General features: G+C 34.2%; 1 protein-coding gene and 1 long non-coding RNA gene across 6 annotated transcripts in view; one reads left to right on the top strand and one right to left on the bottom strand.

The window, feature by feature from the left end:
• Positions 1 to 5,565: 5,565 nt before the first annotated feature.
• LOC110820028 (uncharacterized) lies at positions 5,566 to 10,477 on the top strand. Its single transcript, XR_002540791.2, has 3 exons — positions 5,566 to 7,401; positions 7,505 to 7,784; positions 8,105 to 10,477. It is a non-coding gene; the product is annotated as an uncharacterized LOC110820028 (long non-coding RNA).
• A 5,237-nt stretch (positions 10,478 to 15,714) lies between these two features.
• The window catches only part of LOC110820026 (vacuolar protein sorting-associated protein, putative (DUF1162)), a 35,640-nt gene continuing 32,980 nt past the window's right edge, over positions 15,715 to 18,374 (bottom strand). For all 5 annotated transcript variants that reach the window (XM_088217939.1, XM_088217938.1, XM_088217936.1 and 2 more), the window contains one exon: positions 15,715 to 15,967. The gene's annotated coding sequence lies outside the window, so the exon portion shown is untranslated. The remainder of the gene's footprint in view (positions 15,968 to 18,374) is intronic.

Here is an 18,374-nt window from a genome sequence, read left to right on the forward strand (position 1 = left end):
TTCTCCCATTATACACCAGAATTACTTTCTCTTCTTCAAGTGCTACTTTACTGATAATAGACCTGGGATGAGTCCAACTGCTTTTGCATCTGAAGGAGAAATAAAGTCGTCTGAAGTTTGAACCAACTTCAAAAAAAAAAAAGAAAGAGAATAAGGCTCTCGAGAGCCACAAAAGAAGCAATTGGATACAAGGGGTCTGATATTAAAAACGAACAGCTATTATGGGCTTATAGTTCTAATATCATATTGAAACTGATTGTGATGCCAAGGAAAGGAAAAGATTTTCTTGATAGTCATACTGTTATTTTGCACACACACACACACACATATATATATATGTTACTTACACACTAGTTACCTATATATGAAAGTAACTATATATGGTAACAAAAATAGAAGCAATGATCGAGAGGTTTACATCTTAATAAAGAAAATGTACAAAAAGGAAGGTAAATACTTTTTTGAATTTGTAACCTTGCTCCACTTGAGCCCGTAGCTCAGTGATGACATCCTCATCTACAAAGCAATGATTAGTACCGGAAGTAATACGGATAGGTAAACAAATGCCAGTAACTGAGGATTTGAGCTTCCTTGTGCCAGTTATAGGTGCTTAGTTTGTTTGATTCACATTCTTCACAACTAAAACATTGTTATCCACAGTCAGCTTCATTCACATTCACAATATTCAGTCTTCTGTCTCATCCATCATGAAAAGCCAAAAAACACCCAGATACTGCCATTCTTTTCTCAATCGTGTCATCTTTCTCTCTTTCAATCTTTATGCATTTGTGGATGTGAAAGTGTGAGGCAGAGGAATAAGTAGGTTTAAATGGCTTTAACTTCAGAAAACTACTGTGGTAATACTACTGTCACTTGATTTTGACAAACCTCTGATAACCCCTTGCATTACCAAAACCTATCAGCTGGTTGATGATCCCTCATTGACCAAATTGTCTCCTGGGGAGAAAATGGCACCAACCTCATTGTTTGATGCTCTCCTGTGTTTGTCCGCGTCCTCTTCTCCAACTACTTCAAGCACAATGACTTCTCTAGCTTTGTTTGTCAGCTCAACGCCTACATATCCTACCTATGTTTCTGCCCTTTCATTCTTCCCTTTTCTTATGTAAGTACTGGCCATTTATCATTTGTCTATGTATATATTTTACACATTTTTTAAGGGAGTTAACTGATTTGAGTTTTGTGTCCTGGGTATAAGGTTAATTTCTATAAGATCTACATTTGTTTGTTCACCAAAAAAGAAAGAAATAAACAAAAGGAATGAGGTCTAGTTTTATGGATCTCTAGTGGCAACGGAGGGAACAATGAGGGTGATCTTCAGCATTTTGATGATTTCTTGTGTTTTCTGCCTAATGATGATGGATTTCCAGCAGTAGCCCAATGACTGCATGTAACTCAAAAGATTTAGTTAGTTTTATGCATTTCCAGAGAAAGGAGATATGCCATGGGGCAGAAGGAGAAAGGAGAAGATAGAAAATATAAAGGGAAAAAAGGATATTTTGGTAAAAAAATGAATCACACACTCAGGTATTACTTATTTAACGTTGATAAATATGCATGTCCAGGTTGGGTGGTGTTTTATCTTATCTGTGAAAATTTTATCTCCCGTGCATGAAATAGGATAGAGTAAGAAGCTTGATCTACCCGCTACCTTATCTTACCCATCATACCAAAGGTAATCCTATATGTTTTAGAAGAAATGACTAATCGTATTTCCATCTTCAAAAAGTCAAGAAGCATAGAATGTAGCATTGTTTGATTGAGCTATTCTTCAAGTTTTGGTTTGTGGAAACAACTTCACAGACTCAAGTTTTTCAATCAATCAGCAAAATTTGATGTGATTTGAAAAGGACTTATCAAAATTGCATTATCTGCAGTAAGTACTAAAATTAATTCTAGAAACAAAACTATGCACTCATAAATTAATTCCACATTTTCTCATGGAGTTTTTTAAAAATAAACATATGGAAGTCTTCTAGTAACCAATGCATAAAATAACTTAGACTGACCTGCTTTTCACATTCAAGAAAGTGGATTGCAGCTTGCGACACTCTTAGTTGTATCTTAATACATGAATGCAACACTATATCCTCTTTATGGCTATCTGAAAATTCACAAATGCGCAAAACTCTTGTAGGACCCTCAGCATATACTTCAAATCCAATTTTTACCATCACCGGGTTCCTAAATTCCTTAAAATTAGCCTTATGTTCTCTGGAATTCTTTCCCAAGAGTGAGTGTGTTGCCAAGCTTCTACATTGTACCACTTTGGAAAAGGGTTTCCACGGCCGCAACTTATCCAACTTAATCTCACGCAAGGGATGCATATCTATACAAGAAAAGTAAGGGTATTAATTTCATATGCACTTCGGAAATTGTGTATTTACTGAAAAGTTATCTAATTGAAAGTACTCAGTGGATTTATAATGGATGCTTGTGGAAAATTCAGCATTAAAATCACAGGTCATGGAACTGGGAAGTGTCGTAAAAACCTTTCTGATAGCTGTTCAATATAGAATTAAGAGTTGAAGTACTGTTAGCCAGAAAACAGAAATGAGTGACTACCATTAATAAAGACGACTAATTTATGTGGGAGAGTCAGATCATCGCATGCATAAGCTGCACTGTATTCAGGTCCAAGAACTTCTGGAAATAATGAATCCTATAGAACCATTAAACTGACAGTTAGGCACAATTGATTGATAGATAAACAATAATTTCAAGCAGCCACTGAAGTGATGGTTAATAAGTAAGGAGAGTGGAGAAACCCAAAACCTTTTGATAGTGAGGGATGCACCATGCAAATAATTCTCAATCCTGTATGGTAGATTCGTACTAGGTGGTTTCTGAAAGTGCACAGCAAGAGTAGAACCTTCTTCTGCCACAATGACAGATGCCAATTCTGTTCGGTTGTTGGCCATCACCTCATTTGATTGTTCTCTAAATGTAAGGAAAAAGCATCCAAGTGAAGTAATGCACAATGGGCCAGACCATGTCAATTTAGGATCATTCAGCCGAAACTGAATGAATATTAAAGAATTTTCCCCGTTGTTCCCGTGCTTTTTAATGAAGTTCTCAAATAAACTTAATTCTCTCCTCTTGCTCACTCCATCCTGCAGCTGCAGCGTTGCTCCCTCTCTACTGTTGATGGAAATGGCACCTGCACTTTCTTCCTTCTCCAAGGGAAAGAACCAAAAGAATGATAAAACCTGGAAAAATATTTCCAAAATTTATGGGTGAAACAGTCTCTGAGATGGATAGAGACCATACCTCCAAATGACATTGACGAACAATTATAGTTTCATCAGCCTCGTTAAGTACAATATATCTTGGAACCATAGTTATGGTTTGTGAAGGAACAGTGACTAGACCTAGAGATGGTCCCACAGACAGCCCAAACTTAGCAATAAATTTGACTCCAGATCCTTTTTCCAATTCCAAACTAATCTCTGTAAGACCTGATAAGGTGTCCAGGTCCAGTAGTGCCTCAGATGCAAAATCTTCAAACAACTTGACATACACCTTATGCGATCTGGCAGAGGGTATAGATATCCATAATAAGACAGTGAGATCTAAAATTCACAGAGAAAGGAGAAACTATAGCAATCACCATACCTTAAAAACCAAGATCTTGTTGATTTTGGGGGCAAAATTAATCCTAAATCAGGAGGAATGCTTGGACCAAATTTGTTTATTTTATCCCTGCAAGTGTTTAATGCAATCAACTAGTTCAACTACATAATGAATGAAGCTGATCAGTGCTTAAACAACTTATTGACCTAGGTCAGCTAGTGCAACTACCTAGAAAGAAGCTTTGAATTACGAGTGAAGAAGAATAAGGGAAAATTGGAATCATTCTTCAGAGCGTATGATGTAAAGACTGCAGCCTGAAAGAGATAAAATATCAAACAAAATGCATATGAACATTATCAAACATAGATCCGATAATAAATACATATCATGAAAAAGAAAATATATTAGACAGAGAGGAGGTACAAGGTGCAAGAAAATATAACCATCAATGCAATTTTGCAAGCCAATGTCTTCTTGGTCTTAAAATATAGTATATCGTTTCTATATAGTTATTTTCTAGTATAGGTACTTTTACATTGTTAATTTTCCTACTCGTAATTCTCTTTTGTTGGGACCCCATAAATATGTCTATTTTCTTTGGCACATGATAAAAATTATGATATTGTACAAAACATGTATCAGAAGCAATGTTAGTTTAAAAGACAAAGAAGAAGAAACATTTGCTGCCAAAACCTAGAGAGGGAGAAAAGCAAGTTTGCATATGTACAAAGCTCTTTTAAGCAAGTCCACCCCAGAAACAACATTACTATCCTCTGGAATGGTATGATCTGACGTTTTAGACAATGCCCGTCACTGGGTCCTGAATCTCCCATGTCATGTCCTCTCTTTTCTTAAGATCGATTTAGGTCTCACTTTGGTCGGCTGGAGGTGTTCTATAAGCTTCCGTGGGATGTGCCTTCACAGTGTTCGCAGTTGATGCTATTTTGTGGTATTTTTTGTTGTAAATTGTACTGCTTACATGAGCTTTGGAGTTTGAAATTTGGTCCCATGTCATAGCAGTGTTTAAGGATAATTTTTACGTGCTTAAAAAATAATAGATGTCGTCGAATAGCAACATGGAGACTAAGATGCTTTGTATATGCCAAGTACTGTGACATTCATAGTTGAGATGTTTGCTGCAAATCCAAAAGTTCAGGAGGTTTGCGAAATGAGAATTTAGATCTAATAACTATATTTATTGGCTAAAGTTTTGGCAATTTGCTTGTGTAAATTTTTAAAGAGAAAAAATCTCTATTTTATTTTCTCATGTTTTTGTAATATTACAACTAGGTTATATATACAGATTCCTATTTACAAATAAAATAATTTACATTATTATAAGGATTCTAATTGATTCTACTAATTAATTACATCATTATAGGAAAGATCACGGGAAAGATTATAAATGAAAAATATCTCAATTAATGGAGCAACAGAATATTCTAGTCAACACTCTCCTTTAAGTTGGTGTAAATATATCACACATGTCTAACTTGCAAACTAAATTATGAAAAGATTTGTTGTAAAATCCATTAGTGAAGACATTTGCCACCTGTTCACTAAAAAGTACATGATATAAACATAAAGAGTCATCAACCACTTTCTCTTTTATGAAATATCAATCAATGTCAATGTGTTTTGTCTGATTATGTTAAATTGATTATACGTTTATAGCTGCTCTACTGTCGCAAAACAAGGATAATGTCTTTTTTTTGAATAGTTTTAATTCTTTCATTAACTTTTGCAACCATAATAATTCACATGCTTTTTGGATCATTGCTCTATGTTCTACTTCAACACTGGAACAAGTAATTACATTTTACTTCTTACTTTTCTAAGTAACCAGATTGCCTTCTACGAGTGTGTAATAAATAGTTGATCTCCTATCATATGAAGGTCCAAACCAATCAGTATCTGTAAATACTTCTATCTTCCAGCGACTATTTTTGGAGAAGAGCAGACCATTTCCTGTTGCAAATTTTAAATATCACATTATGCGAAAAATGACATGTAAATGAGACTCGTGATGATCATGCATGTAATGACTCACCAGACTAACTGCATTGTTATATCAGATCCGAGACAAACGAATCTTTTAACCGATTTCTGATATCTCCCCAAATTTACTGATGTACCAATTCCCGCTTGTAGTTAGTGATTGCTTTCAATAGGAAATTTTGCCGACTTGCAATCCATCATACCAATCTTTTCGAATAAGTTTTGCATATATTTTCTTTGAGAAATGAATATTGCTTTATTAGATCTGACAACTTCAATTCTCAAAAAGTACTGTAGTTTTTCTAAATTTTTTATTTCAAACTCTTGAGTAAGAAGTTTGTTAACATGAATATTTTGTTTTCTAAATAATTATGATATTTTTTCTATATGGTTCTTACTATTAATTTCTTTTACAATATTGTAATTATTTAGTATTCCTATTATAAGGGTAATTTCTCTATTAGTACTTGAAAATTTTGTATATATATAGGAGTTGTCTGTTATACAAAACACATCAAGGAAATAAAGTAAAATATTTTCCCCCCAAAATTCTACCTGATATCATACCAAAATAAGGGTATTTTAGGAATTTTCAAATTTTAGGGTTTTTTCAAATCTGCTCTAATCGCACCAGGTTGTTCGTGTTGTGTCCTCGCGCACAGCCTTTGGCTTCCGCTGCTCCCCGCTCTGGTTCACGCAACCCGACTCGACCCTCTGGTCCGATTGCACACACCCGGCTCCTCTGGTTCGCGCTGCCCCTCTGGTCTCTTTGTGCATGGTGTCTGGTTCCGTTGCACACACCCGGCGCGTTTTTTTGTTCCGTCGCACACATCCAACATCTTTGGTTCTGTCGCGCACACCCGACACGATTTCTTGGCTTAGTCGCACAAACCCGGCACCTCTGGTTCACGTTGCTCCTCCAAATCCTTCGCGCACGGTGTCCGGTTCCATCACGCACATCCTGAACTTTTTGGTTCACGCATGACTACTGCTTTGCCCTGAGTTTCCAGCAATGACACCTTTGTTCTTCCAGCTTCAAGCTTCTAATTCAGCCTCTGTTTCTCTCTGGATTTCTTGTTGCCATCTGCTACTCCGTCCCAGCAGCCACTTCAGTACTTGTTTCCAGTAATCTTCTCTAGTCTTGCAGCAATTTTAGGCTTTGGTGGTGTTTAGGAGGTTTGTTCTCTCTCTGTGATATTCGATATTCAGTATTATTCTCGTGTTTCTAGTACTTAAACATGACAGAAGCAAAGAAACTAATTGTCCCTAATTTTGACAACCCATAATTGCAAATAAGTCCTATAAAGCTTGATGAAACTAATTACCTTACTTGTTCAAGATCTTATTTACTATTTATCAAAGCCAGAAAATTGCAAAGTTATATTACCAGTGATGAGAAGAAATCAGATGTCAGTAGTTTGGAATATCATAGATGGGACTTCGAGAACTCCTTGGTAATATCTTGATTCATCAATTCCATGCAACCTCACATTACCCAAACATACATGTTACTCGATATTGCAGCAAAAATATGGAATGCAACATCTCTTACACATTCACAAATGGGTAATAATGCTCAAATTTATGAATTCCGAAATAAGATCCACAGCACAAAATAAGGAGAGTTGACTATCTCTCAGTATTTTTCTGAACTTAGTGGACTATGGTAGGAATTCGATTACCATCAAGATTTTCAGGCAGATTGTCCCAGGGATGCTGTCAAATTTCAGAAAATAATAGAAAATGAGCAGATTTATGATTTCTTGGCTGGTCTAAATGTCGAATATGATCAGATACCGGTTCAGGTACTTGGTAAGGATCTCATTTGCTCATTAGAATAAACTTATTCTTATATTCAACAAGAAAAGAGTAGGAGAATTGTCATACTCCATATGACACCAGTTGAAAAAACCAGGTTAATTGCTCAGTCTGATCACTCCAAAAACCAACAGAATTGTGATTATTATGGCAAACTGAGACATACTAAGGAGACTTGTTGGAAATTGCATGGACGACCCACCAACAGTCGTAGGGGAAGGAAAGATAGACCTATGAGAGCTCAAACAAACTTGGTTAAGGCAAGTGAAACAGCTGACACACCAACAGTTGGAACTTTTTCAACTGAAGATATTCAAAGCTTGAAGCATATTCTGTTTCAACTCAACTCTTCAACGACTATAGGTGCATCAAATATGGTAAAATCATATATTCTTTCTCTCTCTCTTATTTCCACTCCTGATGTTTAGATAATAGATTTTAGAGGTAACAGACACATGACAAGCTCTTCCACTGAATTTCTAACTTATTTTTCTTATGCTAAAGGAGAGAATGTTCGTATAGCAGATGGGTCATACACTCCTGTGTTTGGAACAAATTCCATTAATTGTAGCTTAACTATTACACTATCTTCAGTTTTACATGTGGCTAATTTTTCTAATAGTCTTTTATCTATTAGTGCCATACTTGAGATGTAAACTGTAAAATTAAATTTTTTCTTGATTATTGTATCTTTCAGGATCTTCGAACGGGGAAGATGATTGACACTGGTAGATTGTAGGATAACTTATATGTCTTGAAAAGAAGTCAGAATCTAATTGCGAATCAAGCTACTATTGAGAATAAGGAAGACAATCTTGAAATACTACAATGGCACCTGCGATTGGCCCACCCTTTCTTTTTGGCTTTAGAAAAACTTTATCCTACTTTATTTAGGAAAATTTCTTTGGATGCTTTATGTTGTGATGCATGTGAATTTGCTAAACATAAAAGAAGTTCTTATCATTTGAGTAATAGCAGAAGTTCTATTCTTTTTATGACTATTCACTCTGATGTGTGGAGACCGACTCAGAATACCTCTCTATTTGGTCATCAATGCTTTATTTTTTTTATTGACTGTTGTACTCGATTAACATAGATTTACCTGTTGGAAGCAAAAAATAATGTGTTTTCATGTTTTCAATTATTTCATAAAATGATATGTACACAATTTAATGCCAAAGTTAAGGTCATGAGAACTGATAATAGTACAAAATATATGGATAGTGGGTTCCGTACTTATTTGGAGTCTAATGGGATAATTCACCAGACAAATTGTGTCTACACCAGTGAACAGAATGAGGTTGCTGAAAAGAAAAATAAACACATACTGTAGGTAGTTAGGTCACTGATCTTCGCCATGAATCTACCTAAGAGTTATTGAGCAGATGCATTTCTCTCAGCAGTTACCTTATTAATAGAATGCCTTTGCGGGTACTTGATTTCAGAAGTTCTCTGGAAGTTTTACAAGATACAAATTCGTATATTGTTCTCCCAAAGGTATTTGGAAGTGTTTGTTTTGTCCATACTAGAAATGTGAGTAAGTTGGAACCTAAAGCTTTCTGGTGTGTATTTGTTGGATATTCTCTTGTTCAAAAGGGTTACAAGTGTTATCATCCACCATCTAAAAAATACTTTGTGACTATGCATGTTACGTTTCAAGAATCAAAACCATACTTCAGCACTTCCCCGACACCTCTTCAGGGGCAGAGTGCAATGGAAGAGGTGATACCTAATTCAGTGACTCTCGACAGTCAAATTCAGGGGGAAAATTTTATGTCAGAAGACCTTATTCAAGATGAAAATGCTGGACAACTGGATAAACTAGACTTGAAGAGATATTCAAGGAGAGATAAGACAGGAAAAGCCATCTTGCAGCCTATTTCAGATCAAGAATCTTTCGGAGAGATAAGACAGGAAAAGCCATCTTGCAGCCTATTTCAGATCAAGAATCTTTCTCAGTTTCTGAACATACTGGTGAGTCATATTTTCCTTATGAATAATCTGATAAATCCATTGCTTTTAGAAATGGAATAAGAACTTACATTAAAGATCTTATGACTAATTTTGTTTCTTATGACTCTCTATCTCCCTCTTATAGAGCTTTTGTCTTATTTGTTTCCTCCGTGTCTATTCCACAAGATTAGAGAGAAGCGTTATGAGATCTTAAATGGAAGAGAGCAATGATTGAAGGAATGACAACATTAGTAAAAAATGAAACATGAGAGTCTATTTCATTCCCACAAGAAAAGAAGATAATTAGTTGCAAATGGGTGTTCTCTGTAAAACATAAAACAGATGGATCAATTGAAAGATACAAAACTAGATTAGTAGCTAAGGGGTTTACTCAAATCTATGGAATTGACTATCAATAAACCTTTGCACCTGTCGCAAAAATGAATACAATCATAATATTATTATCCTGTCTACTAATCTTGATTGAGACTTGCACCAGTTTGAAGTGAAAAATGCATTCCTTCATGGGAATTTAGAGGAAGAGGTGTACATGCACATTCCACCTGGATTTGAAGATGAATGAACACATGGAAAGATTTGCAAATTAAAGAAGGTATTACATGGATTAAAGTAGTCTCCAAGAGCATGATTTGAAAGGTTTAGAGTAGTTATGATTTCCTTCGGATATCAGCAAAGCAATGCTGATCATACCCTATTCACCAAGCATTGTGAGGGTAAGATCACTCTTCTCATTATTTATGTACATGATATCGTGGTGACTGGAGATGACACAGATGATATGACTAGACTAAAGGAACTTCTTACTCGAGAATTTGAAATCAAGAATTTAAAAAAATTGCAGTACGTTCTAGGAATTGAGGTTGACAAGTCTAATAAAGGAATTTTCATTTCTAAAAAAAATATATCCTAAATTTGCTAGAAAAAACTGAAACGATGGGTTGCAAGCCAGCAGAATCTCCTACTGAAAGTAATCACAAACTACAAGTTGATAGTGGTACATCAGTTGACATAGAAAGATATCACAGATTAGTTGAAAGATTTATTTATCTCTCACATACTAGATCAGATATAACATATTCAGTTAGCCTGGTGAGTCAATATATGCATGACCCTTGTGAGACTCATTTACATGCCGTCTTTCGAATATTACGATATTTGAAATCTGCACCAAGAAAATGTTTACTCTTCTCCAGAAATGACCACCTTAACATAGAAGCATTTACAGATACTGATTGGGTTGGATTTTCAAAAGATAAAAAGTCAACTAACGATTATTTCACACTCGTTGGAGACGACTTGATTACATGGAAAAGTAAGAAGCAGAGTGTAGTTGCCCGTTCTAGTGCGAAGCATAATATATAGCAATGACTCAAGGGGTATATGAATTATTATGGTTGAAAAAACTAATGAATGAATTAAAACTGTTTAAAGAAGGAAACTTATTATTGTTTTGTGACAATAAAGCAACCATTAGTATTGCTCAAAATCCGGTTCAACATGATCGGACGAAATATATCGAGATTGATCGTCATTTCATAAAAGAGAAAGTGGTTGATGGCTCCTTATGCTTATATCATGTGTCCTCTAAGCAATCAGGTGGCAGATATCTTCACTAAAGGGCTTTATAATAAATTCTTCAGAACTTAATATGCAAATTGGACATGTGTGATATCTTTCCACTAACTTGAGGGAGAGTGTTGATATGAATATTTTCTTTCCTAAATAATTGTGATATTTTTCCTATATACTTCTTCCCATTAGTTTCTCCTATAATGTTGTAATTATTTAGTATCCCTACTATAAGGGTAATTTCTCTATTAGTACTTGGGAATTTTGTATATATATATATGAGTTGTCTGTTATACTAAATACATCAAGGAAATAAAGTAAATATTTTCCCCCCAAAGTTCTACAAAATTTTTTTAGTCGAGACTTCTCCCTTATATCATCTCCAGTCACAACAATATCATATACGTAAATAATGAGAAAAGTGATCTTATTTTCATAATGTTTGATGAACAGCGTATGATCAACATTACTTTGTTGATATTCAAAAGATATTATATCTCTTCTAAACCTTTCAAACTATGCTTTCGGAGACTACTTCAACCTATATAAGACATTTTTTAATTTGCAAATCTTTTCTTGTGTTTTTTCATCTTCAAATCTAAGAGAAAATCTCTATGTATACCTCTTCTTCTAAGTCTCCATGGAGAAAGACATTTTTTACATCCAATTGTTGTAAGTCCCAATTAGAGTTGACTGCACAAGATAGCAATATCTTGATTATATTCATCTTCATGATAGCTGCAAATGTTTCTTGATAGTCAACTCTATATGTCTGAGTAAACCCTTTAGCCACCAATATAACTTTATACCTTTCAATCAACTCGTTTACTTTGTGTTTTACAGTAAACACCCATTTGTAGACAATCGTATTTTTTCCTAGTAGAGGTGAAACAAATTCCTAGGTATTATTTTTTACTAAACCTTTCATCTCTTCAATCATAACTTCCTTCCATTTGAGATCTCGTAGAGTCTCTCTAATCTACTAAATAATTAAATAATAAATAAAAATAATTAAATAATAAACTATCATAGTCAATACCCCCCTCAAGTTGGTGCAGCGATATTACATATTCCCAACTTGCAGATCATGTTGCAAGCTGGAACTAGATCTGTTAGGCAACAGTTCGACTTGGGCTCAACTAAAAAACGGCTCGAGATTGGCTCAGAAACAGGTCGACATTGTCTCAAAACAGCTCAGCTCAACTCAAAACAGCTCAACTCGGCTCAAAAAGGCTTGACTCGGCTCGGCTTGACAACGGCTCGACTCAGATATGTCTGGCAGAAGCTCGGCTCGGCAGCAACTCGACTCAGCTCAAATCTATCTGGGGTGGTGATAAGAGTAGATCTGGATAAATGGGTGCTAATCGAGCATATTGTGCTATTTTAGGATTTGAAAAAAGTCTTGAAATTAGAATCATAAAATAGCTTTATTTGGCGCTGATACTATGTAAATTTTTGAAAAAAAAAATAATTTTATTTCTCATCTTTTAGCTTGTTACACTTAAACTATTTATAAAATTCATAATTTACTAATAAGAAAATACTTATTTTACTAAAATTTTAATAATATGAGACAATTATTCTCATAAAATCCTAATTTTATAATACTAAATAATTAAATAATAAACTAGAATAATTAAATAATGAACTATCACAGTCAACAGTTGCATTAAGAATTTCACTAGGAATTTGTTTTTCTAATTCAAGTAAAATTTGATAGGTGAAAGTAAATACCTTACCGTTTGGTTGTTATTCACAACTTTCAAATCAATAGAATTCAAGTATTATTTGTTTTTAACTTTGCTAATTGTGAGTGCTTTTGAAGAGGTTCTTTGACCACCTTATTGAGTTAGGAATTGAATCTACTTGTCGAGGTAATCTCATGGTGTCTTTTAAATTTTATTTTCTTAATTCTCTATTACCTTAATTCACCTTCATAAGTTGATAATAGGTTAAGTAAGAAAAGTTTATTTATGAAATTAAGTTTCTGCATGCAAAACTTAAATGAGGAGCTTTTGATTGCATGTGTTGATCCCATGTTCTGCCTCCAGACACTTCCATGAATGGATTTCGAACATATCAAGTTGTTGCTAGTGGCAACTAAGGAAGCATTAGGTAACCAAGACATTTTCTTAACCTAGGTCATGCAAGATAGACTCAATCTAAAACAATTCTGAAGTGTTTCAATACTTGAATAGGTCTCGCTTGCAACATCCCAAAGCTCTCTCCTATTCATTGTTCATTGCGTTAATAAGCCAAGACATTACTATATGGTTTTTAGTCTATCATTGCTTGAATTTGGGATTGTTCTTTTCAGGAATAGTGATTTCTTTCGTAAGTAATACCAAATTTGGTAATGGGATCAAATTAGGTTTCGAGAGATAGTTGCTTTGATACCATGAAGAAAACTGAGAAGAAAAGTTGAAGAAATCGAGAGAAAATTCTAGGTTTTCTTCTTATTGTTATTGAATTAAGAATGTGCAAAGTACATATTTAAAATCTAGCTACAAATCAGGCCTCAAGTTGATCAACTTTGAGAAAAATCCTCCACTTAAAATAAAAGAAAATATCCAAAAACATTTGGGATAATAACACTCGATATATCATACATTACCATAATCTCTAAATTACTACCTTAAATAAGGATTCTACACTTATTTGAACATTTTTCTGCCTCTATACATGGTAGAATATATTAGACTAAATAGTAATTCATCTACCAAACTTTCCTAATTAATTCTTCGAAGTAAATCTCCTAATTTTAGCGATTTTAAAATCAAGTTAGTTGGAGAATATTTTCTCCGTGAAATAAAGAAACACAATAATTCTAAAATAGAAAACCAAATATTCACAAGGCTGGAGAATATATTCACCGTAGAATAAGGAAACTAAATAATCCTAACATAAACTTAAATATTTACATTCTGACAATGAACTATTCAAATACTTCAACATTCCCTCTCGAATCGAATCCTTGGTAATACCTTGGTTAGCATGTCGGTTGTTTGATGATTTATGGGAGTATAGACGAGACTGATAATGCCTTCTCTCTTCATTGAAAATATCTAACAATTTTCACGTGCTTTGTTCAATCATGATGTACTAAGTTTTTCGCAGTACTTAGCGCAATCTTGTTATTGCAAAGTAGAAACACTGACTTTCCCTTAGAGATCTTTAACTCTTCCAATATTCTTTATGGCCACAGACATCCACAAATTCCGTGGGACATTACTTTCAATTTAGCCTCAGCACTACTTCTTGATACAACTGTATATTCCTCGCTTTACTATATAGTCAACAAGCCCCAGACATTGGTATAATAACCAGTTGTTGATCGACGATCTATTACAGACCTACCCAGCCTGCATTAGTGAAAACTTCTGTACTTCAAGTGGTGCTTTTCTGAAAGAATAACCGCTTGCCAAGACTTCCTTTCAATTACCGAAGTATCCCATAGAATGGAGCTAAGTGGCTCTCAAATGGACTCTTCATGAACCTGCTTACCATACTAACTACAAATCCTATGCAAGTTTTTGTATAAGAGAGATAAATGAGTCGCCCTACAAGTTTCTAATATCTTTCCATGTTGACCTTCGGATTATAATTGATTAAGAATTCTTTATTAGGATTTTATTCCTTGTTATCTCAGTCAGCATCTATTCTTCTAATTTTTGTGTTGTCTAACCTATCTCGTCCAATTTCTTGCTCCTTATATTTCACATCTTGATCCCTAATTTCCCACAACCATCTTTATTCTTTTGTTTCTTACATAAATTTTATCTATTTCTAAGTTATATGAGGACAAGTTAGTTTAGTTGCTACTCGTTCTACATCATCTATGTTGAAAGGATGTAAGGCATGCAGACAAAATCACAACTTCCCCAAGAGAACCAAGAGCTATTCCATTACTGCTATACAACACCGCATTACATAAGCATATGAATTTTACACTCAAAACTTCAACAACTACACAGTGACAGATATAGCTTGTTTGGTTATGAGTTTGTAAATGACAATTTGTGCTAATCTGATCAAGTACCATGTCAAAACAAAGACTTTTAACTTTGAAGGGGCATTTCATCTTCAAAAATCAATTAGTTGAGGTATAATTTGTAGTTGTGAGGTGGGAAATTTAGATCAGAAAAATGAATCACATAAAAGATATAGTATATATTTAAACAACATTGCATATTTACAATAAACTGATAAACATATTTCAGGCATGTAATCTATGTGATCATAGAATAAGAACCTCTAATGTGCCTTTAAGCCCACGAGACAATCTTAAGGAAGCATGGTACTTTCCACCACCAAAGTCCAGATCGACATCCAAACATTTAATATTGCTCTTCTGTTTAAGTAACTTCTTTACCCATTCAACACTGTTCACTGGTTTGCAGCTCGAACTAAATAAAGTTAAATTGACAGTAAAGTATATCAGGGTAAGATTAATATAAAAGTTAGCGGTTGATCCACATGGTATTGTAGCCTGCTTGCCAATGTTGTCACAGCCCAGAGAGGTGAATTGATCTGCAAAAAGCTAAAGTTAATCGAAGGTAGAGAGATATTATTATTTCACTACACTTTTTGCTCTCACCTGTCTCAGTTAGAAGTACATGTATCTCTGAGTGCAAAAAGTTGGATACCCGCACAGTTGGCAGAAGAAAAATTTCCTTTTGCTCCTGTAAAGCTATTGGTGAATTTCGATTATCATACCCAACAATGCACTTGTCAGGTTGAATAATAGACACATCTCTTCTTATGGTTTAGACAAGAAAATGCATGTTGCCCACGCATGCATCTCCAGCTTTGAGGGCACAATATGCAGTGCTAAAGGAACATTTTGTAGACTCCATAGATAAAACCTTTTGCACTCCATAGCTTAATTTATCAAAGATTCCAGATAGACGAACTGCCTTTCCACCTTTAAGTTCATTTGACCATTCCACTGAAAGGGGACTCTCAGAGTTTATCCATTCTTCTGGAATTAAAGGTCTGAAAGAGAATAGGAAGTTACCTGCAAGGGAAGGATCCATAAGTTTCAGACTTTCAAGAAAAACAATGAAACATGAAGAATTTCATCTATGTATATATAGAGAATACTTCGAAGAGTTGAAAAGCCAGTAGAAAATAATATTGAAATCTTCATTGTGAAATCACACTTGTTAAGAAAATAATGATGTGGATGAGAAATCTTTGCTGTGAAATCCTCCAAGCTTGGGATTGGATTATGGGTTGACAAGGCTGAAATACTGAAGCAAGCAGAGCTGCTTGTTTCACAGGTTTCCTCCATTTGTGATTTATGTTGAGTTAGGGTTTATGGCACAATGGAGATAACCTTAGAATCTCTAATAAGGTACTCTAAAAAGACTTTTTTCTTCAGAAATCCTTAGCTGCCCTTTATCAATAAAATAGCTTACATATATAGAGTAGACCATGGCAACTAGTTCTCTAATTTGGAGGATGACGATACTATTAAAGCCTAAATAACTTCCTATTTGGTCTTTTTCCAATTTGTAGCCAAGATTCCTAAATAACTTTTAAAGCAGAAACCTAAGCCAGAAATAACACAGGATTAGCCATTAACCATGATGTTCTGCTTACTGCTCCTCTCTTGTGCATTTTTTTACATAATTGACTCTAACATTAGATCCCTAATTTTTAAGATGCTTGTCCTCAACCATTAAAAGATGGTAGCAAACAATCATACCATATCTACAGGCTTCCTGAGCCAATGTTGTAGCATTCCACAATATCCAACAGGTTGACCACCAAGATATTAGAAACTGTGTTCTACCATCGATATTCCTACTTTAGGTGTAATCCTAGATTAAATCTGTACTTTACAGCATAGTTTACAGACTGTATCCTAGTATCGGTAGTTCCTATTTTAAACTCTTTTATGTTAGAAACAATTAAGGAGAAAAATGTTGAATAAAAAATGAAAGAACAATTATAGCAAAAAATGTTGAATAAAACATTAGATAAAACTTGATTACATAGAACTTCTGTGAGTAGTGATAACTTCTCAAGAGTACACCTCAAAGTGAAACATAAAGCTGGTCAAATAAACAAACTAATTGAGATGGTGTAACATGTTTCCATATCTTATTCAGATGCATAAAATAAAATTCCATTACTATAGCAACTACTTGATACTGGAAACATCTCTACTACTTAAAATGAGGACCATATCCCAAAATTAAGACTCACATTATCTTCCAACAATCTCTCACCCCAATAAAGATTCTGACCTCGAAATTTCTCCTTTGCTAATGTTTTTGTAACCAGGTCCTGCCTGTTTAGAGCTGAGATATTTGAGAATAAATTTCCAGCAGATTTGGGAATTAATAACAGAAGATTTATTGGCAAATTTGTTGAGAGATTTTTTGGAAGTAATGTATAGATTCTGTTACAGGCTATAAAATAGGCTGTAATTAGTTATTATGTGAAGAGTAGTTGAAAGTGTACTTTATTAAATATTTTTTCTTTGAAATAAAGTGTACTTTATTAAATATTATTACCCAATATATATATGCTTTCTAAAATAGAAAAAAAAAACCATTAATTAAATTAATTATATAGGATGTATTTTAGTTTAATACCCTTTAACCTAATTACATACTCTCTTTAATATTCCCTCTCAAACTAGAGAGTAGATATTTTCCATCCACAACTTGTCAGTGATAGTCTGAAATGTTGAATTACTCAAGACTTTCAATTCTTACATGTAAGTATATTTCTTTAGGGTTGTGCAAGAAATGAATTATAACATTTATTATATAGGCAATGGCAGGTCTTGTGTGAGAAAAGTATTTTGGTCTCTCAATTAATTTTTGATATATTTTCTTATCTATGAGTGTATCCTCTTCTGCCAATTCCAATTTATAATTGGAATCAGTAGGAGTTCTAGTTGTTTTACATATTAATTTGCTCATATTTTTAACAGGTCATTAATGTATTTCTGCTCGGAGATGAATATCTCTATTTTTGAATGACAATTTCAATTCCCAAAAAGTATTTTAACTTACCTAACTACTATGCTTGTCAGGAGTTTCAAACATTTATCTCTGGTGTGTTTTGGCTACTTGCAAAAGTTACACCAAAGATTATCCCTGTTGTTGGCACTAGATCTGAAATTTCCTATTTGGCTTAGTTCTTTTGTCTACAGGTATTGCTTGAGATTTTTGGAGATTAGCACTGAGCTATCAATGGACTAGGATTTTAACATGATTGCTCTCCTAATCTCTTCTGCTGATAAAATAACAAGTACCTCATTTAGTCATCACATTTCATCTTTAAATAAGATTTGGAACCTTACTTAATCAAATTCCTGGTTGATTCTTGCCAAAAAATGATAGGTCTGATCTTTATCAAATTTTTGAGGTAGGCTGCATCCTTACTACAGTCCATCATAAGGCTCC

Source organism: Carica papaya, chromosome 4, assembly GCF_054855325.1.
Source record: "Carica papaya isolate Zhongbai chromosome 4, ASM5485532v1, whole genome shotgun sequence".
Classification (NCBI taxonomy): domain Eukaryota; kingdom Viridiplantae; phylum Streptophyta; class Magnoliopsida; order Brassicales; family Caricaceae; genus Carica; species Carica papaya.